The following is a 14,863-nucleotide window of genomic DNA, read 5'->3' as shown; positions in this document are numbered from 1 at the left end:
TATTTTCCTTCAAAGATGTATTGTTCTGGACAGATCTTCAGTCAGGCTACAGTGAGACTCTCTGTATCCCAGACATACTAGCTTCCTTTAGGTTCTTAAACACCTCATTTTCCATTCTGCCTCAGAGCCATCACCCATATGGGCCCCTCTGCCCGAAAGGCCCCTTCTCTCCTTGCCCAGTCAATGCCAACTCCTCTTGCAAAGCCCAGATCAAATGGGACCACCCCTAACATTTTTAGGGCTCAAAGCAAGAGTGCAAATGAAGGTTCACCTGCTATAGACAGAATTTAGACTTCTCAGACCCCCCTGAATTTCCACATGAGAATGTTGTGGTATAAGGACCACAACTCATGGTTCCATGCTAGTGGCCAAAGCTTCATCTCCCTTGTTCGCCCATCCTTGGTTTCTTTTCACATTGTGAAAGGACTGTGAGCATCAAATGTGTACATCAAAGCCCTTGCATTCTCACACTCTACAAGCAGCCCTTCTTGACCACCCCTGAAACTGAAGGTGTTTGTACTTGCCCCTTTGGGATGTTAGACACAGATGAGGTCCTTTAGATGGGGATTCAGAGGTTCAGGGCACCCCAGGCATTGGTGGTATGGGAGGTAAAGCCTCCTTCAAAGTGTAGGTCTGGGGACTCTTGACTCGGTCTATAGGTGATGCTGAGCTCAAACATCCCTTTCTGAAGAAATTGACCCTGCCCCTCAGACACGGCCAGATTCTCCAGTTAAACTTTCATAGCACCTCCTAGTTCCCTTTGTAGCACTTACAATGATAATTAAATAATTCACAGTTTAATGAGCTATGCTTAATTGGTGGTATAAGGCCTACAACCCCCCCCCCCCATAAAAACTCAGTTTTACAAAGATGGAACCAAATCTGTTTTTGTTCACCTTTGTATTTCCATCGCCTAAAACAGTGTCTAGCACATGAAGGGTGCTCAATATGTATTTGTTACATGGGTGAATGGAGGGAAGGTTTCTATTATCTATTCACAGCACATAGAAATAATTTAAGTCTTCCAAAAAATGTTACACAAACTGCTTCACTTTGTCTCACACATCTCTATTATTATCACCATCAAAGTTTTACATGGTAAAAGTTTAAATATTACAAACAATTTTCTAGCATTTTGTTTCCAAAGATAAAGTCGCCACAGGGATCTGTAGATACAGAGGGTTTAGACAAGATTTCCAGGCACAAGCCCATGCAGATATGTACAGTGTAAATCCTATACATCTACATAGCGCAATGCCAATATCACACAACACACAGCTTTTTCTTTCTGGAAAATTACAGAGTTCACATTGTAAGAATCAAACTGGAAGTGAAATGAATAAAATATACCCTTCATAGGATTGCGTGCAATTCTACTTAGCGATCTTCATAAAATCTTGAGGGGAAAAATCCTTTTTGAAAGAAAAACAACTCTGGGTGGTGCTCGAAAATTCAGAAGGCAGCTCGAAGCTCTGCCAATGACAACTGTAAGTAATAACATGGTATTAAATTTTATTTTCCATTTTTAAGCCTGAATTTTTTGAAAACCAGCAGGTATGTGGAATTATATTTCTAACAGACATTCTGAAAAAAAAATTAATAGTTTTATTTATCTTGGTATGAAAACCTCGATCTTCAAGGGTAAGGTTTTGATTCATTGAGAGATAGGATCCTTATGGACAGAAGGCCTGTGCATGCGACAGTTTTGGGTTTTAGCTGCTTCCAAGGGTTCTGTTCTTATTTTCCAGCTGCCGATTAATGGGCAAAAATTATCTTCTAAATCTGAAAATCTGTTCTCACTTGAAGGTTCTGTAGTTTTGAATGAACCAGCAGAGACAATATTGTAAATAGATCACTTTTCCCCCAAAACACACCGAGAGAGGACAGAGCCATCTCAGCCTGGAAGCTGTTTTGGACCTTGACCGTCATTATTCAATGAGACCTTTATTCCGGGCCGTGGAAATTCAGAGTGCCACTGAAAGAAGCACCTTTCTTCAGAAATTGCTGAATTTCTCAGGAGCTTAATAAATCTCTGTCCTATATTCTTTCTGGGAAAGGGCAGACAGCAAGTACTCAAGTTCTAAAAATAAAACCAGTCAAATCAATACACGACGTCACTCAATCTGTCACATCTCCTGTGACCCAGGGCTTCTTAGCACAGTTGGCACTTTGGGCCAGATAACCCAACCACAGATTTTCTCCTGTGGCTTTTACTGTGTGGGGTTTTTTTTGTTGTTGTTGTTTGTTTTGTTTTTGTTTTTGTAGGGGCCAAATTTATACATAACACAAAATTGACCATCTTAAACATTTTTAACTCTCTAGTTTAGTGGCATTGAGTATACTCACTTTGTGCAGCCATCATGGGTGGATAACAGTTATTTATCTCCATAACTTGTTCATCTTTTGAAACTGAAATTCTGTTCCTGTTAAACACCAACCCCCAATACCCCTCTCCCCACAGTCCCTGGCAGTTACCTCTTTTTTTTTTTTTTTTTTTTTTTTTAAGCCTATATGTATCTGAGACCTTGAGGTAAAAGTGAAGCTGCACATGTGTGTATGTGTGTGTGTGATACCATCATTAAGTCAAAAGTTCTGGGAACTGGGTGTTTTCCTTCCCATGTGTGTGTTCTGTGGGGCTCCAGGGACCAGGCCTGTGCTGTTACCTCCCTGGCTTCTATCCTGCCCATGCCATGTGTCTACTGTGGAACACAATGCAGGTTGTTATTGGAAGTGTTCCTGCCTTGGTTTTCTCCTCTACAAAGCAGGGCTGATCACAGTGCTATCTGCGGAGGATTCTTGTGTGGATTAAATGAGTTAATAAAGGAGTTCCGGAAGATGGCGGCGTAGGAGGACGCTGGGCTCACCGTGCGTCCTGCTGATCACTTAGATTCCACCTACACCTGCCTAAAGAACCCAGAAAACCGCCAGAGGATTAACAGAACAGAGTCTCCGGAGCCAAGCGCAGACGAGAGGCCAACGGAAGAGGGTAGGAAGGGCGGCGAGGCGGTGCGCGCTCCACGGACTGGCGGGAGGGAGCCGGGGCGGAGGGGCGGCTCGCCGGCCAAGCAGAGCCCCCGAGTTGGGCTGGCAAAAGCGGAGGGGCCGGACGGACTGTGTTCCGACAGCAAGCACGACTTAGCGTCTGGGAGGTCATAAGTTAACAGCTCTGCTCAGAAAGCGGGAAGGCTGGAGGACAAAGGGAGGGAGAGCTGCTGAGCCCCCGGACGGCAGAGCTCAGCTTGGCGGGGAACAAAGGCGCTCGCCAGCGCCATCTCCCCCGCCCATCCCCCAGCCAAAATCCCAAAGAGAACCAGTTCCCGCCAGGGAACTTGCTCGCTCCGCGCAAACACCCAACTCTGTGCTTCTGCGGAGCCAAACCTCTGGCAGCGGATCTGACTCCCTCCCGCTGCCACAGGGCCCCTCCTGAAGTGGATCACCTAAGGAGAAGCGAGCTAAGCCTGCCCCTCCTGCCCCCGTGCACCTTGCCTACCCACCCCAGCTAATACGCCAGATCCCCAGCACCACAAGCCTGGCAGTGTGCAAGTAGACCAGACGGGCCACACCACCCCACAGTGAATCCCGCCCCTAGGAGAGGGGAAGAGAAGGCACACACCAGTCTGACTGTGGCCCCAGCGGTGGGCTGGGGGCAGACATCAGGTCGGACTGCGGCCCCGCCCACCAACTCCAGTTATACACCACAGCACGGGGGAAGTGCCCTGCAGGTCCTCACCGCTCCAGGGACTATCCAAAATGACCAAACGGAAGAATTCCCCTCAGAAGAATCTCCAGGAAATAACAACAGCTAATGAACTGATCAAAAAGGATTTAAATAATATAACAGAAAGTGAATTTAGAATAATAGTCATAAAATTAATCGCTGGGCTTGAAAACAGTATACAGGACAGCAGAGAATCTCTTGCCACAGAGATCAAGGGACTAAGGAACAGTCACGAGGAGCTGAAAAACGCTTTAAACGAAATGCAAAACAAAATGGAAACCACGACGGCTCGGATTGAAGAGGCAGAGGAGAGAATAGGTGAACTAGAAGATAAAGTTATGGAGAAGGAGGAAGCTGAAAGAAAGAGAGATAAAAAAATCCAAGAGTATGAGGGGAAAATTAGAGAACTAAGTGATACACTAAAAAGAAATAATATACGCATAATTGGTATCCCAGAGGAGGAAGAGAGAGGGAAAGGTGCTGAAGGGGTACTTGAAGAAATTATAGCTGAGAACTTCCCTGAACTGGGGAAGGAAAAAGGCATTGAAATCCAAGAGGCACAGAGAACTCCCTTCAGACGTAACTTGAATCGATCTTCTGCACGACATATCATAGTGAAACTGGCAAAATACAAGGATAAAGAGAAAATTCTGAAAGCAGCAAGGGATAAACGTGCCCTCACATATAAAGGGAGACCTATAAGACTCGTGACTGATCTCTCCTTTGAAACTTGGCAGGCCAGAAAGGCTTGGCACGATATCTTCAGTGTGCTAAACAGAAAAAATATGCAGCCGAGAATCCTTTATCCAGCAAGTCTGTCATTTAGAATAGAAGGAGAGATAAAGGTCTTCCCAAACAAACAAAAACTGAAGGAATTTGTCACCACGAAACCAGCCCTACAAGAGATCCTAAGGGGGATCCTGTGAGACAAAGTACCAGAGACATCACTACAAGCATAAAACATACAGACATCACAATGACTCTAAACCCGTATCTTTCTATAATAACACTGAATGTAAATGGATTAAATGCGCCAACCAAAAGACATAGGGTATCAGAATGGATAAAAAAACAAGACCCATCTATTTGCTGTCTACAAGAGACTCATTTGAGATCTGAGGACACCTTTAGATTGAGAGTGAGGGGATGGAGAACTATTTATCATGCTACTGGAAGCCAAAAGAAAGCTGGAGTAGCCATACTTATATCAGACAAACTAGACTTTAAATTAAAGGCTGTAACAAGAGATGAAGAAGGGCATTATATAATAATTACAGGGTCTATCCATCAGGAAGAGCTAACAATTATAAATGTCTATGCGCCAAATACCGGAGCCCCCAGATATATAAAACAGTTACTCATAAACATAAGCAACCTTATTGATAAGAATGTGGTCATTGCAGGGGACTTTAACACACCACTTACAGAAATGGATAGATCATCTAGACACACAGTCAATAAAGAAACAAGGGCCCTGAATGATACATTGGATCAGATGGACTTGACAGATATATTTAGAACTCTGCATCCCAAAGCAACAGAATATACTTTCTTCTCGAGTGCACATGGAACATTCTCCAAGATAGATCATATACTGGGTCACAAAACAGCCCTTCATAAGTTTACAAGAATTGAAATTATACCATGCATACTTTCAGACCATAATGCTATGAAGCTTGAAATCAACCACAGGAAAAAGTCTGGAAAACCTCCAAAAGCATGGAGGTTAAAGAACACCCTACTAACGAATGAGTGGGTCAACCAGGCAATTAGAGAAGAAATTAAAAAATATATGGAAACAAACGAAAATGAAAATACAACAATCCAAACGCTTTGGGACGCAGCGAAGGCAGTCCTGAGAGGAAAATACATTGCAATCCAGGCCTATCTCAAGAAACAAGAAAAATCCCAAATACAAAATCTAACAGCACACCTAAAGGAAATAGAGGCAGAACAGCAAAGGCAGCCTAAACCCAGCAGAAGAAGAGAAATCATAAAGATCAGAGCAGAAATAAACAATATAGAATCTAAAAAAACTGTAGAGCAGATCAACGAAACCAAGAGTTGGTTTTTTGAAAAAATAAACAAAATTGACAAACCTCTAGCCAGGCTTCTCAAAAAGAAAAGGGAGATGACCCAAATAGATAAAATCATGAATGAAAATGGAATTATTACAACCAATCCCTCAGAGATACAAACAATTATCAGGGAATACTATGAAAAATTATATGCCAACAAATTGGACAACCTGGAAGAAATGGACAAATTCCTAAACACCCACACTCTTCCAAAACTCAATCAGGAGGAAATAGAAAGCTTGAACAGACCCATAACCAGCGAAGAAATTGAATCGGTTATCAAAAATCTCCCAACAAATAAGAGTCCAGGACCAGATGGCTTCCCAGGGGAGTTCTACCAGAAGTTTAAAGCAGAGATAATACCTATCCTTCTCAAGCTATTCCAAGAAATAGAAAGGGAAGGAAAACTTCCAGACTCATTCTATGAAGCCAGTATTACTTTGATTCCTAAACCAGACAGAGACCCAGTAAAAAAAGAGAACTACAGGCCAATATCCCTGATGAATATGGACGCAAAAATTCTCAATAAGATACTAGCAAATCGAATTCAACAGCATATAAAAAGAATTATTCACCATGATCAAGTGGGATTCATTCCTGGGATGCAGGGCTGGTTCAACATTCGCAAATCGATCAACGTGATACATCACATTAACAAAAAAAAAGAGAAGAACCATATGATCCTGTCAATCGATGCAGAAAAGGCCTTTGACAAAATCCAGCACCCTTTCTTAATAAAAACCCTTGAGAAAGTCGGGATAGAAGGAACATACTTAAAGATCATAAAAGCCATTTATGAAAAGCCCACAGCTAACATCATCCTCAATGGGGAAAAACTGAGAGCTTTTTCCCCGAGATCAGGAACACGACAGGGATGCCTACTCTCACCGCTGCTGTTTAATATAGTGCTGGAAGTTCTAGCATCAGCAGTCAGACAACAAAAGGAAATCAAAGGCATCCAAATTGGCAAAGATGAAGTCAAGCTTTCGCTTTTTGCAGATGACATGATATTATACATGGAAAATCCGATAGACTCCACCAAAAGTCTGCTAGAACTGATACATGAATTCAGCAAAGTTGCCGGATACAAAATCAATGTACAGAAATCAGTTGCATTCTTATACACTAACAATGAAGCAACAGAAAGACAAATAAAGAAACTGATCCCATTCACAATTGCACCAAGAAGCATAAAATACCTAGGAATAAATCTAACCAAAGATGTAAAAGATCTGTATGCTGAAAACTATAGAAAGCTGGGGCGCCTGGGTGGCGCAGTCGGTTAAGCGTCCGACTTCAGCCAGGTCACGATCTCGCGGTCCGTGAGTTCGAGCCCCGCGTCGGGCTCTGGGCCGATGGCTCGGAGCCTGGAGCCTGTTTCCGATTCTGTGTCTCCCTCTCTCTGCCCCTCCCCCGTTCATGCTCTGTCTGTCTCTCTCTGTCCCAAAAATAAATAAAAAACGTTGGAAAAAAAAATTAAAAAAAAAAAAAAAAAAAAAAACTATAGAAAGCTTATGCAGGTAATTGAAGAAGATATAAAGAAATGGAAAGACATTCCCTGCTCATGGATTGGAAGAATAAATATTGTCAAAATGTCAATACTACCCAAAGCTATCTACACATTCAATGCAATCCCAATCAAAATTGCACCAGCATTCTTCTTGAAACTAGAACAAGCAATCCTAAAATTCATATGGAACCACAAAAGGCCCCGAATAGCCAAAGTAATTTTGAAGAAGAAGACCAAAGCAGGAGGCATCCCAATCCCAGACTTTAGCCTCTACTACAAAGCTGTCATCATCAAGACAGCATGGTATTGGCATAAAAACAGACACATAGACCAATGGAATCGAATAGAAACCCCAGAACTAGACCCACAAACGTATGGCCAACTCATTTTTGACAAAGCAGGAAAGAACATCCAATGGAAAAAAGACAGTCTCTTTAACAAATGGTGCTGGGAGAACTGGACAGCAACATGCAGAAGGTTGAAACTAGACCACTTTCTCACACCATTCACAAAAATAAACTCAAAATGGATAAAGGACCTCAATGTGAGACAGGAAACCATCAAAACCTTAGAGGAGAAAGCAGGAAAAGACCTCTCTGACCTCAGCCGTAGCAATCTCTTACTCGGCACATCCCCAAAGGCAAGGGAATTAAAAGCAAAAGTGAATTACTGGGACCTTATGAAGATAAAAAGCTTCTGCACAGCAAAGGAAACAACCAACAAAACTAAAAGGCAAACAACGGAATGGGAAAAGATATTTGCAAATGACACATCGGACAAAGGGCTAGTATCCAAAATCTATAAAGAGCTCATCAAACTCCACACCCGAAAAACAAATAACCCAGTGAAGAAATGGGCAGAAAACATGAATAGACACTTCTCTAAAGAAGACATCCGGATGGCCAACAGGCACATGAAAAGATGTTCAACGTCGCTTCTCATCAGGGAAATACAAATCAAAACCACACTCAGATACCACCTCACGCCAGTCAGAGTGGCCAAAATGAAGAAATCAGGAGACTATAGATGCTGGAGAGGATGTGGAGAGACGGGAACCCTCTTGCACTGTTGGTGGGAATGCAAATTGGTGCAGCCGCTCTGGAAAGCAGTGTGGAGGTTCCTCAGAAAATTAAAAATAGACCTACCCTATGACCCAGCAATAGCACTGCTAGGAATTTATCCAAGGGATACAGGAGTACTGATGCATAGGGGCACTTGTACCCCAATGTTTATAGCAACACTCTCAACAATCGCCAAATTATGGAAAGAGCCTAAATGTCCATCAACTGATGAATGGATAAAGAAATTGTGGTTTATATACACAATGGAGTACTACGTGGCAATGAGAAAGAATGAAATATGGCCTTTTGTAGCAACGTGGATGGAACTGGAGAGTGTGATGCTAAGTGAAATAAGCCATACAGAGAAAGACAGATACCATATGGTTTCACTCTTATGTGGATCCTGAGAAACGTAACAGAAACCCATGGGGGAGGGGAAGGGAAAAAAAAAAAAAAAGAGGTTAGAGTGGGAGAGAGCCAAAGCATAAGAGACTGTTAAAAACTGAGAACAAACTGAGGGTTGATGGGGGGTGGGAGGGAGGGCAGGGTGGGTGATGGGTATTGAGGAGGGCACCTTTTGGGATGAGCACTGTGTGTTGTATGGAAACCAATGTGACAGTAAATTTCATATATTAAAAAATAAATTAATTAATTAATTAAAAAAAATGAGTTAATAAACACAAAATGCCGGGTCTGCCTCATATTACATCGGGTCCATGCTCTGCACAAGGATGAGAACCAGGGCAGCTTGCATTTGACCCAGAATCTCAGAGCAGTTTAGCTTGTCTAGGTAGAAATAGACATTTAACCCCGTTGTTCTCTCCCTGTTACAATCTATCTCTGAATTGGAGGGTAATCTCTTAGCTACGTATACCTGGATTTTGTTTCCACCCTCTAGGATCAGAAGGCTGAATCAACAGCTCACTTGGAATGTGATTTAAATGTGTGCGGTGTACAGATAGGACCATCAGCCAGGAGACTCCATGCTCTTGAACCAAGGGATGTTTCTGTTGTCCTGCGGGGGCTAAAACACAAACTACAAGCTTTGCTGAGCCCACCTTTTTCTCTCTCCATAAGGTGAGTCTCAAGCACATGGTTCCTTTTCTGCACCATCTAAATGTTGTTTTTTTCTCTACAGTATAATTTAAATAGCTTATATAGGACCTGACAGATACTAAGTTGGTGATTATGATCTAACATAAGATTTCACAGATCTGAATGCTGCCTCCATCACTTAATGTTTATATAACCTTAGGGTTCTAAGCCTCCGTTTCTTAACCTGTAACATGAAAATAGTCATGGTTGCTGCTTCATACAATTATTGTGAGAACTAATGAGATACCAAGTGTAATGCACTTAGCAAGCAAATACTACATTTATTGTCCATAGGGATACAGAAGCCATAGCAGACTAGACAGGTATGAGATGAGGTTAGGAAAAAAAAAAAAAAATCAGTGTTTCTCAAGAAATGTCTTCTGGTGAATTAGAACGATGTATTTGTTCTGTGAACTAAACCAATTACTGTTTTAGAAAGACAACCTCTAAAGTTTGAAAGAAATAGCTATCAATAACCGTTTGTTACATGCTAGGAGATGTGCTAATGGTTTTACAGATATTTTCTCATTTATATCTTAATGTAGTCAGTACACTTAGGAGAAGGTATGATCATCCCCATTTTTCAGACAAGGAAATTGAGGCAGACGGAGGCCTGTTAACTTGTCCAAGGTCATAGAACTAGTAAATGACAGGACAAAATCCAGTTTGGTTGTGTTCTCATCCACCGTGTAACATTAGTTCCAAACCAAAACATTAACTGATGAGGTCTGTTGATACAGTAATGACCAGTGATGAAATCATCATCATGTCACCTAGTTCTAGGCCAGGCTACAATATGTGCTCTAAAATTCACATATTGCCTTTTAAAGGAAATCTATTCATATGGGTTATGATAGACTGAGACTGGTATTATTTTTTTTCACGCAGGACATAAAGCTAACTGTAGTGTTTGATCAAAACTAAAACTCAATATGTGAATGATATTAGTGTTCTTTAGTTATTTGCCTTAAAATTTGGTGGTTATAAAGTCGCTCTTCATAAAGCTTTAGCTTGACCTTTGCTCACTGGCTCAGGCTTGATGACCTAACAAGTAGAGGTATTCATTGTTGGATAGATCTTCCCATTTTTGGATGAGTAAAACTGGTCCTATTTGAAAAGCCCACTGCTTGAGATTGGCCCAAAACCAAATCATAGCTTTAGGAGAAAAAAAATAGCTGATTGCTTATTGCTTTCCAAATTTTTGACATGTTTTCAATGTAGAAAGCTGTTCTAAAGAAAAGTAGGGCAGGGTGGGGAAGGAGAGAGAGAAACCTTGAAAACTCCACAATATACAATCTGCGTCATTTGCTTTACTAAATTGTTGTTCCTTGCCAGTGTCAATAAACTCCTTTAAGTGGTTTAGCGTGTTTGGTTGGCTGTACCTATGCATAAAATAAACAAAGCATCTAGCATTCCCTTTACAAGTGATGACGATGGGTGCTGTGTAACTACCCAATATAACTCTTAATGAAGGAATAATGAAATTTACCTTGCAGAGGCATCAAAAAACAAACATGTTTTTCTAGTGCCTACATCCATGACCAACTTCTCAATTGCTGTCTAAGAATTTTATATATGGGATGTCTTAAATTCCAATCCCACATGCAAAAGAAGCATCTTAAAACCTGTGCTTGTCCATCTGGAATGACATCAGAGTGATTAATTCTTTCACCCTTTTAGGGCAGTATCAGCTGAGATTCAGAAATTAATCAAGTGCTCAAGGTCTTAAGAAAATTCAAGCTGTTGAATTAAGACAAGATGTTTGCACTGAGTGCTAACAGGAATGAGGTGCTATATGTAGTAACTCGTTAAAAAAATGTTATGTACTGAGGTATTTACATGAATTTTCATTGGAATATCCAGTTATATTTTTACATTATACAATGAAGTCTTAAGAATAACAGGCTGTAAGTACATTGTGTAAGAGTTTGTCAGGAGAAATCTCAGGTGGGTTGGGAAACGCAAAGCAAGCTCATTTTTCAAATAATGAATGATAGTATCAAAGGGATAGAGTTTAATTTTGTTGCTTTTTAAGAAGAGTAATAATGAACTGAAAATGCAAATATAGAGTATATTTGGGCTATCTTAAAAATAGATTTTTTTCAAGAAAAAAATGCAAAAGTTAATTACTTTGTTGTGTGACAGTCTTTGATTTTTACTATTGATCCAAAAAAGGGAAGGGATCTTTAGTAAGTAGGTTTGGAACATCAAGTTCATGGTGTCCTTCCAAGCTGGATAAATCAGGAAGAATGCTCTCTACCAAGAAAGGGATGGTCTTTTGGAAGAGAGGGTAATCAACCTAGATTCTTTCTGCTAGGATAAACATCAAAGTTCTTGTGGCAGTTCATAGAAGAGGAATCTGCTTCCATACATTTGGCCAGAATTTTGGCACCTGGCTAAAAAGATTGAGCATCCAAAGCCCTGGCTTGAATTTTATTAAAATTGAGTTTTCAAAGGCTACTCTTCTAATTGGAGTGGAGTGGATTGAGTCCTTTGATTGGGATGGGCCCTTAGTATACACATGGCTTGGAGAACTTTCTCCTTTTGTTTCATTGGAAAACTTTCTGTTTTCATCTCTCTGTCCAGCCATGGCCCTCTCTCCCCACAATATTCTTTGAGGAACATCTAGTCCTCTATAAAACATCTAGTAAAGAAGAAAAAAACAAACAAAACATTGTTTTACAAATGCTTGACAAGATTTTTTAAAAGTAATGGAATTTCATACCAAATCTTTGTCTTTGCTTATATCTAAATTTGATTAGATGTGATGCTAATGATTAGGGAAAAATGAGTAATGATAAATGGTTGTTGAGCCAATTAATGGATGAGCATGACTTCCCAAAGCAATCTCGCTGAAATCCTGCTGCAGGTTTCTAATGAAGCCTGTGTTTTCCATCAATTACCAAGGAATATGAAGGCAGCCATACTCTTTTGGCAGTGGTTTAGCTAAAGTTAAAACTAATAACCTTTTGGTCTAATGCCATTTCTCAAACTGGTGGGAAGCACAGACTTCTGTTGTTTAGTATTTATTGTGTGTGTCTTCCAGATTCTCCGTTGAGGAAAAGGTAATCTGTACCTTGGTCTTGGGCAGTGGAACCCTAGGCATGGGAATCTGTGCCTCTAATTTTCCCAGCAGCACCAGAGCCTTCCCCAGGTAGCCTCAGAAGTTAGCCCCTCCTTCTCAACCACAATGCAAAATGCATCGTTCAGTGCGGTGCAGATACATCTCTCCGGCCTGTGCTTCACTGATCAAGGCACTTATTTTTTCTTCAAAATTTTTATTGTTAGAATTTCCAAATTACATAAAAGATAAAGACTAGTATAATAAAAATCCATAGGCCTCATTTAGATTTATCAGTTTTTCACATTTTTCTCTAACTTATCTATTTATTTATCTTTACTGAACTATTTGCAAGTAAGTTGCAGACTCTGTGACACTTGACCTCCTTGGACCTTAACATATCCCTCCTAGGCATAGGGATGTAGCCACAGAACTATTATTATATACCCCTAAACTGTATCACTTAATATGAAGTCCATATTTAAATTTCTCCAATTATTTCCTAGACGTCTTTTGTTGTATTAGTTGGTTGGTTGGTTGGTTGATTGATGTAGGATTCAGTCATGGTTGATGGATTGCATCTGGTTGTCTTTTCATTCTCTTTTAATCTAGAATAGGTCTCTGACATTTCTGTTTGTTTGGTTCTGTTCTCATGCCAATGACTTTTCTGAAGAACCCAGTCTAGTCTTATGGAATCTTCTACATTATGGATTTGCCTGATTGATTTTTCATTGTTATATTCAGGTGCTTTGGCAAGAATATTACGTTGGTTTTGTATATTTCTTAATGCTTTACATCAGGAGTAGTTGATGTCAGATTGTCCGGCCACCGATGATCCTAATTTTGGTCACTTGGTCAAAGTAGTGACCAGAGGGGTCTCTCTAGAGTGAGGTATATTTCTCCCTCTGGGATTAATAAATAATCCGTTGGGAAACACTTGACTGTGTGACTTTCTGTTTTTTAACAACTTCTCATCTTATATTTTCATGATCCATTAATGATTTTTGCCTGCTACAATTATTACTTGGGGATTGCAAAATGGTAACTTTCCCAATACTATTATTTATTTTTCATTTATTAACTGGTATTCTACAAAGAAGAGATTTTTAAATTTCTCAGTCTTGCCCCTTCTCTATAATCATTATGGACTCATTTTTATTTTATTTTTTTAAATTTTTTTGTTTTAACGTTTATTTATTTTTGAGACAGAGAGAGACACAGCATGAACGGGGGAGTGGCAGAGAGAGAGGGAGACACAGAATCGGAAGCAAGCTCCAGGCTCTGAGCCATCAGCCCAGAGCCCGATGCGGGGCTCGAACTCGCGGATCGCGAGATCGTGACCTGAGCTGAAGTCGGACGCTTAACCGACTGAGCCACCCAGGCGCCCCTGGACTCATTTTTAAAAAATTTAGTGTATTTTGATTCATAGCCATCCTTGTTCTTTTTGACACTCAAATGCTCCCAATTTGTTTAGTGGAGGTTACTCCAAGATGACTCCTGTGTTTCTTTGATATGGTGCCATTAGTATGTGAGCACTTTGTTGTTTTCTTAACTGCATTGCCCCTGTTTTTTCCTTGCCCCAAACCTGGAATTTGCAATTACTGTAGCAAGCCATGGTGTCTTATAGTGTGGAATGTTTAGAAATCATTGTTTAGAAATCAACAGCTAAACATTAACTCTACTCATTCCTATGGGGGAAGTTATTTCTAGCTGCTATAGGTAGACAATGCTAGAATGAATATAAATTATGAGTTTGTATTAATTCCAAATAAAAAAATGGAATTGTAAGATTTTTACTTACCTTAATTTTATATTAATACTTCTTTAATAGTTCAAATATTAGTTCCTAATAATATTAATATATTCATTTGTTTGCTTTATCCTATACTGTACATAGAATAGTTTCATAATTACAATACCTTTTTTACTGCAAACACTAAGCATACTAAGTTTAGATCTTATTTCAGTTCCTTTTTTCCTTAGAATATATCCCATAGAGATGTACAATTAGAGGAATTGTATTTCAAAGTTAATTTAATTAATTATTTTCTATGTTTAATTGTGTTTACAATTCATAAGTGGCTTTTATTTTATGCACGGTAAAATTCACCCTAGTAGAGTTCTATGAGGTTTTTACAAGTGTTTAAGTCATGTAACCATACTACAGTCAAGCTAGATAGCATTTCCATCACACTACTAAGTTTCCTCATTCTTTCTGTTCAGTCCCCTCCTTTAATACTCAGCCCCTGGCAGGCACTACTGTCTTCTGTCCCTATGGTTGAGCCTTTTCCAAAATTACCTGTAAAGGGAATCATACATCATGGAATCTTAAGTTTAGCT

At 40.2% G+C, this 14,863-nt stretch overlaps 1 long non-coding RNA gene across 2 annotated transcripts in view; it reads left to right on the top strand.

The window, feature by feature from the left end:
• The window catches only part of LOC131506960 (uncharacterized), a 389,539-nt gene that overhangs the window by 298,958 nt on the left and 75,718 nt on the right, over positions 1 to 14,863 (top strand). For both annotated transcript variants that reach the window (XR_009259245.1, XR_009259244.1), the window contains exon 4: positions 9,266 to 9,444. This is a non-coding gene — a long non-coding RNA (uncharacterized LOC131506960). The remainder of the gene's footprint in view (positions 1 to 9,265; positions 9,445 to 14,863) is intronic.

The sequence above is a fragment of the Neofelis nebulosa genome, chromosome 3 (genome assembly GCF_028018385.1).
Source record: "Neofelis nebulosa isolate mNeoNeb1 chromosome 3, mNeoNeb1.pri, whole genome shotgun sequence".
Lineage (NCBI taxonomy): Eukaryota > Metazoa > Chordata > Mammalia > Carnivora > Felidae > Neofelis > Neofelis nebulosa.
This window is presented reverse-complemented; position numbering and strand designations above follow the sequence as displayed.